The sequence below is a fragment of the Procambarus clarkii genome, chromosome 71, assembly GCF_040958095.1.
Source record: "Procambarus clarkii isolate CNS0578487 chromosome 71, FALCON_Pclarkii_2.0, whole genome shotgun sequence".
NCBI classification, from domain to species: domain Eukaryota; kingdom Metazoa; phylum Arthropoda; class Malacostraca; order Decapoda; family Cambaridae; genus Procambarus; species Procambarus clarkii.
Window position 1 is genome coordinate 16,040,064 of NC_091220.1, and position 13,456 is coordinate 16,053,519.

The 13,456-nt window shown below is 38.8% G+C and overlaps 1 protein-coding gene and 1 long non-coding RNA gene across 8 annotated transcripts in view; one reads left to right on the plus strand and one right to left on the minus strand.

The window, feature by feature from the left end:
• The first annotated feature begins 4,508 nt into the window (after nucleotides 1–4,508).
• LOC138356246 (uncharacterized) lies at nucleotides 4,509–7,887 on the plus strand. The gene is made up of 4 exons (XR_011224304.1): nucleotides 4,509–4,663; nucleotides 5,749–5,969; nucleotides 7,143–7,199; nucleotides 7,744–7,887. It is a non-coding gene; the product is annotated as an uncharacterized lncRNA (long non-coding RNA).
• The window catches only part of LOC123745594 (uncharacterized), a 78,280-nt gene continuing 72,536 nt past the window's right edge, over nucleotides 7,713–13,456 (minus strand). For all 7 annotated transcript variants that reach the window (XM_069312091.1, XM_069312085.1, XM_069312086.1 and 4 more), the window contains one exon: nucleotides 7,713–7,811. The gene's annotated coding sequence lies outside the window, so the exon portion shown is untranslated. The remainder of the gene's footprint in view (nucleotides 7,812–13,456) is intronic.

Sequence of the window (13,456 nt, forward strand, 5' to 3'; positions counted from 1 at the left end):
ATGGAAGCATGATATCCCGGTTACCAAGAGGCAACAGTTTACATGTATATTGCGACGGGTCGGTGGCGGAGGATGGCAGGGCAGGGTGTGGTGTCCTAATAAGGGAATATACGGAGTTTGGGACTGTGGACAGGAAAATTGAACTCCGGCTTAGTAATTATATATCATCCACACAAGCTGAACTGCAGGCCATTCTGGCGTGTTTGGAGGAAGTACGTCATGACGACAAAAATGTTTTTGTATTTGTCGATAGCCGAGGAGCACTGGAGTCCTTAAACAGTCGAAACCCAGTCTTCATGTCTATAGTTGAGGATTGTAAGAGAAGAATAGCTGAGATACAGCTGAAAGGTCATAGTGTGAAATTCATGTGGATTCCATCTCATGTTGGAATAGTGCTCAACGAGGTGGCGGATGACTTGGCCAAACGTGCCACATCAAAACCACAAATTGACATTGAATGTGAATTCACAATGAGACAAATAAGAAGCAAAATCAGAAATATTCAGGCACAGGCAGGAGTGGAGAGGAGAGGGATAATGTATGAGAGAAGTCTAACCATGCAACACTACATGTATGTGAGTCAAAACACCCTTTTCACTTATGGTAAAAGGAGAAATGCTTGGAGTGACTCTGTGTACATGCGGCTCAGGCTTGGGTACAAATATTACTGGGAATATGGGATAGGCGTTCATGATAATGACACGAAGTGTAAACTATGTGGTATGTTAAGGTCTCACACCCTTGCCCATTATGTTCTTGATTGTCCGTTGATTAATGTATATAGAAACACTGAGATAAGGACTGTTCCTGAGCAAATAGCCTGGATGTGTCACAAAGGAAAGGTTGATGATATTCTTGAGAGATATAAGAATTTTGCACCAAGACTGTAATATTTTGTTGAATTATCCGTATAACTAGGTCATAAAAGTATTTGTGTACGTCTGATACCATACCACTTGTGAAGGAGGAAATGTACATGTTTATCTCTCAGAATGTTTGGTAACAGGTTTATTGTTTGTGATGTGTGTCTATGTATGTACTAACACGTTGTACTGAACGGGGTGAGAATAGCTTGAGCTACCTCATCCCTTTGTGTGTATTTTACCTCAATAAACTTATTTCAATTTCAATTTCTCCATCCCTTCCTCCCTCCTTCACTCCCTCCATCTCTTCCTCCCTCCCTCCCTCCCTCCTTCCCAGCTCCCTCCCTCCCTCCCTCCTTCCCAGCTCCCTCCCTCCCTCCCTCCCCTCCATCCCTTCCTCCCTCCTTCCTTCCATCTAAACATCTGGTTGCGAGCTGGTCCCTTCCCCCACCAACGACACCCCCCCTCCCCCCCAAACTTCCCATGCACACGCTCTCTGCTTCACCTCAACCAATCATAGCGCCATCCCTCTCTCCCTCCCTCCATCAATCCATCCATCTCCATCCACTCCCTCCCTACCACCCAGCCTCTGCCTGCCTGCCTCCCTCCCTCCTTGCGGGTCCATAGAATTATCCAAATCGGCCCAAAACTACACAAATCGTCCTAGCATTACGTAAGTAATGAAGAAATATGGTATATTTACTTACTATAATGTTGGTGCTACACATAGAACATGATCAAACCTATTTTTACTCTGAAATAATCTAATTTCATAACGAAATGAGACGTAAATATGTGAGAGGTGACGCCATAGGAAGTCGACGGTCCAAGCGACAATTGTGTGGAGCGACTTATCCAAGATATATGGTCGCCTGGAGAGTGTTTGCTGCCATATCAGCCTCCTGTACACAGTGATCCAGTCGTCGTATTTCATGGCTCAAATTGTCGCAAATTTAATTGGTAATATTAACAAGTAGAATGTGTATTTATAATAATATTTTTCATAAACAGCCACAAAATATTTAATATTTATTAAAAAAAAGTGTCTGGAAGTTAAATCAATTCCACATGACAATAAATTTGTTATATAGATACTAGCGTTATTCGTTGGTATGCGTTCGCTATTTAAACTACTCCAGTCCTTTTCGTTCATAGAACACCGAACCCTACACGCGCTCTGATATATTGCTTAATTAACAAATATTCACAAATAAAGATTATATTTATATATGTTATCAGAAAGGCAGATATAAAATAGTTTGTGTTAATGCATCACAGAGATTATACCTTATTAGAGAGGAAAAATATTCATATTTTAAACAAGGCTTCTTGGCCGACGCTCTCCCTTTCGATGGGAACTATGACCTTTTGAAAATCAATGTTAATTGAATCTAGATATTGTAAAAAACGAAGTTTTTTATGTCATCAGAAAGACATATAAGCTGCATGTTAATACTTTGGTATAAATATAACTGAAGTGAAAGTGAAGATATATGTCTTTTTATAGTTACTTGATGGCTCGCTCAGGGAGTGTGAAGGCCTCCACACAAGCCAATCAATTTTATAATTAATGTACATATATGCAAAGTAACGTCAAAGGTTTTTATTTCAGAATAAAGACAGATGTAGACGATAATGTAAATACATTTCAAGGAAAACATATCTTAAATGAAAGCAAAGATATGGTCAAATAAATAGGCAATACCACACCATCGCCAGTGTCCGGACATGAATATTCGCATTAGGTAGGTGAAAGGAAATGTACCCAACCATTTCCATTTACGCGACCAGTTTCCGTTCTTATGTTCTTACTTACATTTATTGAAATTCATCATCATCATTTACAGAAATAAATTAACATAAAAATGTAGTAATTTTAATACACAAAACAGAAGTAGATATGTATGTAAATTATGACGCAGGATAGGATCACTATTGCAGAACTATTCGCATACTTTGCGTCATTATATACAGTACTGGAATTTAAAAAAAATCGCGGAATTCAGAGATAACACCATCATTGGTGTCCAAGAAAAGTGTAAGTACTTCATTTATAATGATGTGCTGCCCAAAATCTTAGCGAAGTATCTAAAATTTGCTTACTGTAAGTAATTCATGCAAATGATTGTAAAGCCGTCGCCCAGTTGGGTGGGTGTGGAGCACATGACTGTTAAGCTGCCGCCAAGTTGGGTGGGTGTGGAGCACATGACTAAAGCTGCCGCCCAGTTGGGTGGGTTTTCCTGAATTAATATATTTTCTCAAATTTATTTCTTATGAAATGGGAAAGCTACCCATTTCATTATGTATGAGGTCAATTATTTTTTATTGGAGTTAAAATTAACGTAGATATATGACCGAACCTAACCAACCCTACCCAACCTAACCTAACCTAACCTATCTTTATAGTTTAGGTTAGGTTAGGTAGCCGAAAAAGTTAGGTTAGGTTAGGTTAGGTAGGTTAGGTAGTCGAAAAGACATTAATTCATGAAAACTTGGCTTATTAGGCAAATCGGGCCTTGCATAGTAGGCTGAGAAGTGCATTCTGGTTACTATAGGTACGACACACACACATATATATATATATATATATATATATATATATATATATATATATATATATATATATATATATATATATATATATATATATATATATATATATATATATATATATATATATATATATATATATAATGTGTGTGTGTGTACATGTATGTATGAGTGTGTGTACATGTGTATACAACATTAATAATTTTGTAACTAGCGTCAAACACTGTTACTTGCTTAGCTAACCGAACTAGAGGGTTCAGTTCCTGAACCGATTATGTGCCTCTGTAATCCTTTACACCATCGCCCACGGGATGGGTATGGGGTGCATAATAAAGAAAGAAATAGAAGAAATTGAAATTGCATAATACGGTTATTGACATTCAATAATAGTAAGATATATCAATGAGGACCAAATGGGAGACCAGTGATCAGATGAATATTACAGACTCAAGAGTAGCCTTCTCTTCTTGTATATAAATGAAAAAATAAATTGTTTGTTTAATTCTAATGCTTGTAGGCGAGAACAGTTGTGAACGCCAGCTAGCGCACAAGTACATGAGCGCCCAAAATACTTTTACACAAAAGACATGTACAGACAGGCGTGTGGCTTCTGACTTCTTTTTTATTGATTAATATTAAATATTAGGCGCTTACCTATAATAGTTATCATTTTATGCAAGTATAACTATCACATAATAAATATAAAAGGAGTTTATCCAAAAACTGACAGAAGTGTTGTGTTTTGTGCGTTGTATCGTGTTTGTGGGCATTCGGGTGTGTTGTGTTTACGCTGGCGGGCGGCGTCCTTACCAACTCCGGATTATGTCTATTACATCACTAAATTTCATTTAATAACTATATGCCTGTTAAATAGAAGATTTTAATTGTTAATAACATTATATTGTCGTTTTAATATGGAACACGTACACATATGCGAAACGTCTAAAGCTGGTGTCCGAAGTGGTAAAAATATTAGTGTGCGATGTTGTCAATGTACGAAGTGTCTTGTATCCGAGTCCATAGGAATTACCGTTTGTCGTGGCGCCATCTATGTTTTGACAGCAGTACTACTAATGTTCCCACGTTATGTGATGATCGCTATACGGCTGTTACGGTCAGTTGCTCTTCTATATATGTTTATGGACAACGTAGGTGATTTGAGGCAATTTGCGGCCAGAGTGAGATAGTATCCACGCGGTGAGTGATGGAGGAGGATATATACTGCTGTGTACTCGACCAGCGGGTGAGAGGTAAGTTATATCGAACAATTATGGGGAATAGATGGGTTATTTTAAGCGTAGAATGTCAGGTAACCGGTAACTACACAGATGGGGTAGTGTTTTTTTTAAGTCTTTATTTACTAAAGTGGAAGATTACATTATGCCTTTAGCTGAACAAGTCTACTGGTGGGGGAAGTAGACGGGTTTTATGAAAGTATTTTACCTAAATATTTGTATTTGGTTAACTAGTTCAGCCGTTACCAGGGAGGATGTTCCTTTAATCTAATCTAAAAATTCTAGCCGGATAAAGTGATTAAATAAAGAAATTGAATAGAACGAAGTGGTTTGCCAGGGTGCTTAACATTTAGTTTAGTTCACTTACTATGCAGCCCATGCTTAAAGAATGGAAGTTTATCATATTGAATTTACCGTAGTTTTACTGCATTTAATATACCGTTTTTACCCTATTTAATTATGTCGGGTAAAGGCCGGTCGTGGAAAGTTCCTAATATAGCAAGTTTTAAATTAACTTTTAACTAGCAAGTTTGAGTTAACTTTAACGCTTAAGTTAGTGACCAATTAGCTTAGTCTATTGTGAGGAAAGTTACTAGAATCTAACATTGCAAGTGCCATTTCTGTACTCTTTTTGAGAAACATGACTAGATACATGAATCGCATAGTTTTATTACTAAATGTTCATGTATTAAGTTGCATAGTTGAGGAAATGGTGATAAGGTTTGTGATTTTGTGTACCTTGACTTCAGCAGAGATTTTGATAGTGGCGCAAAATTGATAGGGGCTCGGATCATTGGGAATGCTGACTGAAGTTGATTAGGTCATGGCTATACCAAAGGAAATTAGTATAAATGGGGTTAAGTTGGTGAAGTGTTGTAAGTAGTGCCTAAAAGCTCTCCTTGGACCTCGGTTATTCGCAAGATTATGGTTTAGACTGCAATAGTTGCAGAATTGGCAAATAAAGAATACAGATGCCCTATATAGTTTTGAAATGGTTAAGACTACCAGATGCAGTTTAATGCTGACAAATGTAAGGTTTGGGGGCTAGGTAAAGATGAGATAGATGGTGTAGATTGTTAAGAGTATTAAATTTTTTGCAGGTGGTAAATTGTCCCCGAGCTGGCACTGCTCTCCAGCCTGGGATGTTGATTGGTTAGTCTTCAACTGCCTCCCAACATGGTAGTGAGGTCCTGAGCTGACATGCAGTGAGGAACGTGGAAAGCTTCCTGAATTGGCACATGGTATGCCTCCCTTTCAAACCAGCAGCTGGCACAAATGTTCCAGCTAACATCAGAATAGTGGATGAAGCCCACACTAAAATGTAAGTGGTACAATAAATGGAATAAGAATTTGTATATATAAATTTTGTATTGCTTTTATTCAAATGTTATACATGGTTAAATTAAAGTTTTTGCAATGTTCCAGAAAAATGTTCATGACTAAAGTTGTTGGAAAATAAAATTTGTATAGGATGTTGACTTGAAGTGACTAGCTTTGTTTGTAATAAAGATGGGACAAAGATACTTAGTGTGCCATTTAAAACGGCAACTGTTAAACTGGTGGTACAGGTATGAACAATAACATCGCTATGCAAATAACTTTTTAGTAATATTTACTGTTCACATAACAGGTTGTGGAAGGTCCTGGCAACAAAGAGCTGCAGGAAAATACTTGCAGATCTACAGTAAGTAGTGTTGTGTACATTGGAATTAGAGGGTAGAAGTTAATTGCTAAAAACCTATTAAATATTAGGGTACGGAAGTCTAGGCTTAGGCTAGTGGGTACCATATCTGCAAGTTTAGTCCTTTCAGGAATGTATTGAATAGAATGGTATGTTGAAATTGTGAAGTGGGGCATTAGATCTTAAACAGCATAGTTGAGGGTGTTTTATTAATAATTTTAATGAAATATTAATGTTTTTTAGTTAACATTAAATGTTTGTTAAATAAGCTTTAATCTATAAATGTATAACACTGTTAAGGGTAATCAAGAGTCAAAGTTAATGGCTGGAAAAGTTTTGTTCTAACTGAAGTTATTTTTCCCTTGAAAGTAAAAAAAATATTCAATGTTTACTTTAGCTTGGTTTTAAATTTATATAGTTTTCCAAAACGTGGTTTGGAAAGTCCCTCTGTCAGTTTGTTAAAGAGAATCAGGTGAGTTGTAGTAAAGGTTAATCCGAATAGATTTGCATAAAAGTAAAAAAGTAGTAATAACTTAAACACTATAGCATTGGCTAAAGATAAATGTAAATTGCCATTGAAGTGCAGTTGTGGATAGTTTCTCAAATGACATTTACTGAAACTTGGCAAATTGATGCCATATATATTTATATTGCTAAATTAGATCTTTACTACTACTACTAGTATATGTAGGAAAAGTAAATTCCTTAAAGAAATTTTCTCCATCTGAATTTGTAAAGTACTGAATGCTAATTTGAAAAGTAAAGCAAGATTAGCTTTAAATCTGAAATTAATTTGTTTAAATATTTTTTCAGGTGAAAGTGATTATGATGCATGGACTGGCTTGGAGTGAGTCTCCTTTACAAAAGTGGGTGAGTTTGAATTCGATGTTTTAGCTATCAATGAGCTAATCGTAATTCTCTTATCTAGTCCATTTATAGGTGTGTAACCATGTCCTACTGTTACAACCCACAGGGGATGATGCAGTTTGTACTGATCCTACCCCATTTCATAAAAGGGGACCAGGCAGTCCTGCAGATTTCCCTGGCTTGGCTTTTTCAGAGCTTTGCTCTACTACCCATCTAATAGATGGACTAGAATTGCATAGGTACCCTTAACAATGGTTACATTGTTAATTCCCACAGGGCTTGTTTGCTGAATGGATCTAAAACTTTAGTGCCTGGCATGCATTGTACAGTGCTTTCAGTAAAGCATATGTACAATGTGTTGATGGCACTAAAGTGGTGGATGTAATGCACCCATTCAGGGAACAAGCTCTGCACTGAAACCAGAGGAAGGGATAGGCCTGCTGAGCCTATCTTAAAAGATAGGATGTTAGGATTTTATGGGCTTGTTATTAGGCATTGGTGATAATAAAAGTAGTGTCCCTGTTTAATGTTTATTTTTCCTTTACAGGTGATTGTCTCTGGAGTTGTCTTGGCCTTTTGGATCTTCTGTTCATCTAGGAGCATGTGTCCCACAACCTGAAACAGTAATAAATATTAGATGTATTATAAATACTATATGTAAAACTTATTAAATAAAGCAATTTTAATGAAACTACTTTATATACCTTATCCTGAAATTATGCTGGAAATTATTGTTTACTACTATTGATGCAATGTTTAAACATCTGAAATTTTTTTTTACTTTGAAAATAAATACTTGGTAAAATTTACACCTATTTGTAACTTGTTACATAGGTGCATGCAAAATGCATTGAAAAGATGTAAAAGTGGACTACCTATTCAATTTACATAAACTAACAAATATTGCAAATTAGTCTGAAATATTAAAGTGGAAGAAACTTTAGTCAATATTTTAGTTTTCATATTTGAAAGTAAATTTAAAGCTATGCAACACCTAAGCTTTGTACAAATTATGATGTAAATTTAACTGATCTTTAGTTAATTTAAAAACATTAGAAAAGTGACACTGAAGCATCTATACAACATGGTTTTCACAAAGTCTTTGGTAACTTAAATTTAATCAAAGCTCTTAAATGATTTGTCTGCCAAACTCTTCAGATATTCTGAAATATTTTACCTAGATTAAAACCATCATTGTTTGAAAGGGCAAAACAGATTACTGTCAATTAGTTTGACCAAACATCTGCAAGGTCCTGAAGGAATGGAATTTTTTTTTGTAAAACTGTTTGCTAAAAACAAACCCTGCCTAATGAACCTGCTCATTTTTTTTAGAAATGGTAATTGCAACATTACCAAAGGCCATTGTTTTAATAGCCAAAATACCAAATGAAAGACCAAGAAGCAACAAACAGGTACATGGTAGAAAGGACAAAAGAATGGTTACGAAGACCCTTTCATTTGTTAAAGAAATGACTGGGAAAAATGCTGTCATACCACAAGGGGTCTTAACCCTTGTCATATACATCACTGACATTAATCTAAATATCAGCATTTTTTGTGGTTGGTAATAACATGTTATAAAAAAAAAATAAAGAATATAATATTGAGGCATTAATGCAGATCTCTAACTCTACAAATAGTAACAAGACTGGCAATTTAATATAAAACAGAAAAAAATCAAAGACCTTGCACGTGAGCCAGAACAATCCATATCACAACTACCACATTAAAATGAAACAACAATGAAGGTAAGGTAATTACCAAAAGAAGGCACCAAACCGGGAAGGCCATGTAGCACCATCAAAGTGCGAAATAATCAGAGGGTGCTAAATATCACCAAGAATGCCAATACGAGAACAAAAACGCATAAGGCGAATGATATCAAAAGCATCCGATTCACCTAGAATTCTATCGAGGGACAAGTGACTGCGAGGGATGGTCGGAAAGCAAGACACGCTCGTCCTGGAAGTCAGGACATTCAACAAGGATATGCACAACTGTAAGAGGGACAACGCTATTCGGACAATAAGGAGCAGGGCGGCGCTCCATTAAGTGACCGTGGGTTAAGCGGGTATGACCAACCCACAGCCGTGCCAAAGCAGTGTCCCACCGCCGGTTACGGTGGTAGGAGGAAGGCCACGGGGACACACTAAGTTTGAGAGTACGCAGCTTGTTACCAACCACAAAGGACCAACAACCCTGCCAACGGGGAAGAATGAATAACAGGATAAAAGTCGGAATAAGGAATACCTTTATGGGACAAGAGATGGGACAAGAACGGATAGCTTCCTTAGCGGCAGCATCCGCACGCTCATTGAAACACCAATATGGCTGGGAACCCAGCAAAACTCTACTGATTTAAATTTACTAGAAATAAGAAACAGCCAATGTTGAATCTCAATGACCACCGGATGGACAGGATTAAAGGACCCTAGAGCCATGAGGGCACTACGAGAATCAACTACAACCACAAAGGAGGAATGAGAATGAGAAAACAAGAGACAAAGAGCATAGAGAATAGCATAAAGTTCTGCCGTAAAGACGCTAGCCTCCGAAGGGAGGCGACACATGTAAGTACGGTCAGGAAAACAACAGAGTAGCCCACACCATCCGCAGACTTAGACCCATCAGGGAAGATGGAAATAGAGTGGGAGTGCGAAGAAAAGTGCTCAAGGAAGAGGCTTTTCAGAATTGTAGGAGGGGTAAAAGCTTTAGTAATACAAGTCAAGGACGTACAAAACTTGGGAAGGGGGACTCTCCACGGAGGTAATGAAGGAACAATACGAGGAGAAACATTAGAAATATGAACAGAAAGAGAATCCTGTAAGCGAGATAACTGGACAGAAAGTGGGAGACAATGAAGAGGAACAGGAACCACAGGAGGAGGAAAAGTCAATGCACGACAGAGGCGAGAGGAAGGATGTTGGAAGGACCGCGCAAGATAGCCAAGACAGTAGCGATCACGGCAGTCCTGAAGAGAGAGAAAGCCAGTGTCAACATACAAACTAAGGGCGGGAGTCGAACGAAAGGCACCAGAGCCGAGACGCAACCCGGCAAAGCATCAAGACGGCGAAGAGTAGATGGAGAAGCAGAAGAGTATGCAGGGCAACCATAATCGAGTTTAGACAGGACGAGAGAGGAGTGCAAATAGAGGAGCGTGCACCTATCCGCTCCCCAAGAAGTATGGGACAAAACCTTAAGGAGGTTAAGGGCCTTAGAGCATTCAACTTGGAGGCAAGAGATATGGGCTGACCAAGACAAACGAGTGTCAAAGACTAACCCCAAAAGCTTCGCGGAATCCCTGTACAGAATGAGATGACCATAAAGCAACAACAATGAAGTAAAGGTCCTTTCAGTAAGAATCTATCATTCACTGAAAGTTGCTGCAGTTAAAAATAAAAGAAAATACAAGTCCCTAGAAATAAACAAGCAACCTTTTTGACTAAGGAAAAGAAGGTAGTTATTCTACTGTATAAATCTAAGTATTCACTTAGATAACTGTATCCAAGCATAGAGGTTCCCCCCCCCCTTCCCTTTCAGAAAAACATCTACTTTCGAAAAAGTTTAACATTGGCCAACAAAAATGATTCCAGAACTAAATTGCCTAATACCAGGAACAACTGAGAGCCATGACAAACACTGCAACCCTCTCCTACCCCCAAGTCTTATGCTATTTATGATCCAAGGTAATTTGAGATACTATACTCTACTTCCTACAGACGAGTCTAGTGAGAGGGTGATCTCCTGGCGATTAAATTGAAGCACGATACAGGTGTCAACGAACATCAGTCAGCCCACTTGACAGTGGATAACTAATGACATCATAATCTGCAGTGTTCTATGCCTCCCTGTGGCCATTTAAATCAATAAAACACAGGGTTGTGGCAATGTTTACAGCATAAGGCAAGGTATAGAGGAATCCTGGAATGCCATGTAATGTGTAGTCCTTGAATGTGCTTTAGGCAACCAAATTGAATAACAACATTTCTGGTGTTCGGCTATATAATCTGAGTTTCTCATTCGGTATAATGTTTTAAACCTAAATAGGAATTCACTTTAAAGGTCAATTTATTTGGAAAGTGCTAACCAGATTCCAAATTACTGAGCTCTGAAAGTACTACAAGGCAAGTTTAACCGAATGAGTGTTTGCCTATCCATACCCCCATGAGGTATGTGACAACACTGAATAAAGAAAGGGTCTTTGAGCATTCACCGTGCAGGTATTTGACATGACCAATATAGCCAAGTGTTAAAGATCATTCTAAGCAGTTCTGCACAATCCATATACTATCAAGTAATATAATTGTACAATGGTGCTTGGTGGATGATATTTCCTATTAAAACTCATTGGACAACTGTTTGTATTAGACATTTTAAACCTACAAATGGTAGCCCTAGATATCGCACTACAGTATTAATTACAAGATGAACAATGTAAAATCAATACCACAACAGCAAAGGATGACGGCTTTTCAACAACCGACAAACACGCAGGTCTAACACCAGCCATCCCGAGAGAGGACGTCCCAAGCATGTACACCCCACAACTTTACATCACCTTTGCTACCTCACGCGAGCACGCAACAGCATGAGGATGCCATACTCCCAAACCAACTCCATGCACTTTGAGGCTTTAACAACTCAACATTTAAAAAGTTGATTTAAAAAATCAAACACCTGAATTTTTCCCTAATTAAATTTACTAGGGAAATGCACACCAAGCCATGAAACTTACAATGAAGATGAACAAACTACACACAACTGTCACCAAACTTCCACATACCACCCCCTTCTCACTCCTGCCCTCCCTCCTTAGGTGCTCTGATTGGCTGAGCACCTGAGCCACCACCACTCACCTCTTGTTGTGAGAGCCTAAAGCATGTGTGGTTGCACTTTAAAAGTTCCCGAGTGTACTCGCCTAATTGTGAGTACCGCCTGCCCGGTTCACCATTTTGTTTTTCAATCTACCTCAATTTACCCCTTTACAGTCAAATATTATGCAAAATTCTGTTTAAGACTTGTCCCTTCTTAACTTAAATAACTGCTTTGGCCATCTGCAATCTTTCTAGGTGGGTAACAATGACTCTTGAGGCCAGAAAGGACTTATCAGACGGCGATCATAACAATACGGTACACACACAAAATCCCAACCTGATATACACCAAGCAGAAAATCCACTGGAGCTGTGAGGCGACGTAAACCCTTGCCCAAGGCACTGGCAGCTGCATACTCTACCACAGTATATTACTGACTTTGTAAAAGTCTTACAACCAGATTTCCCCATAAATCACAGCAAGTTTTGAGGCCACTCCTTGAGTCAACGTCTTACGTAAGCCCTACAAGCACTCGGGTGAAGGCTGAAGCAGTTCAACACCATACGCCCCAACTTCAAATACACAGTTGAGAGGCGGGACCAAAACGTGATTTGCTGTGTGTGCCTGAAGTTGGGGCATACGGTCTTGCTTCACCCTTCACCGGCGTACTTCAGGGGTTTTATTTAATACTTGGACTGGCTTCAGTAGGGCCTCCAGACTTTCTGTGGCTTCACAAGTGTCACGTGAATCCCCTGCATAGCAGTGGAACTGCCTTTTCCCTTCACCTTCAATGCCTCTGCACTGGAAGTATACATCTACACCAGCCCAGAAGAGTCATCGGTCCTGCCACCTCTCCATACCCCCCAGGGCCTGGCACGGCCTGGTATGACTCAGAGGCAAGCCGGGTGCCACTGCTAACTGGCAGTTTGTCCCCACAAACAAGCAGTTAGCCGCCTTCAACTGACAGTGGTACAGCTCAACACAAAGGCACCGCCAGCCACAACGAGCAGTTTGCTAGTTGACCACTAGTTGCTAGTCCACCTCGTGTTGACACTGGATGAGTCATCACCGCCGGACTATATAAAGAGCGCTGCCTCCCTGGAGAGGCAATCTCTCCCTTAGTGCTCTAGGATCACCTTGGTGTCTCTAACAAGTCGTCCACTTCCAGCCAACATCTTGTGACTGATGCCATGGTGGTATGGTAGCTGTCTTCAGAACACCAGTATATCTTCATACTTTTATTCATTGCTTATAGTTTATTTTTTGCATTTAAGGTCATACTAACTTGTTCACCTTTGCATTACATGATAGTCAAGTATTGTCATGTGTTATTTTTGTTCATTACTATTTCAGTAAATTGTTTAATTATTTATTTGATAATTTTCATTTGTTTCCACCTGCAACTTACACATTGCAAGGCCAACAGCAGCATTTCTTTCATTTATG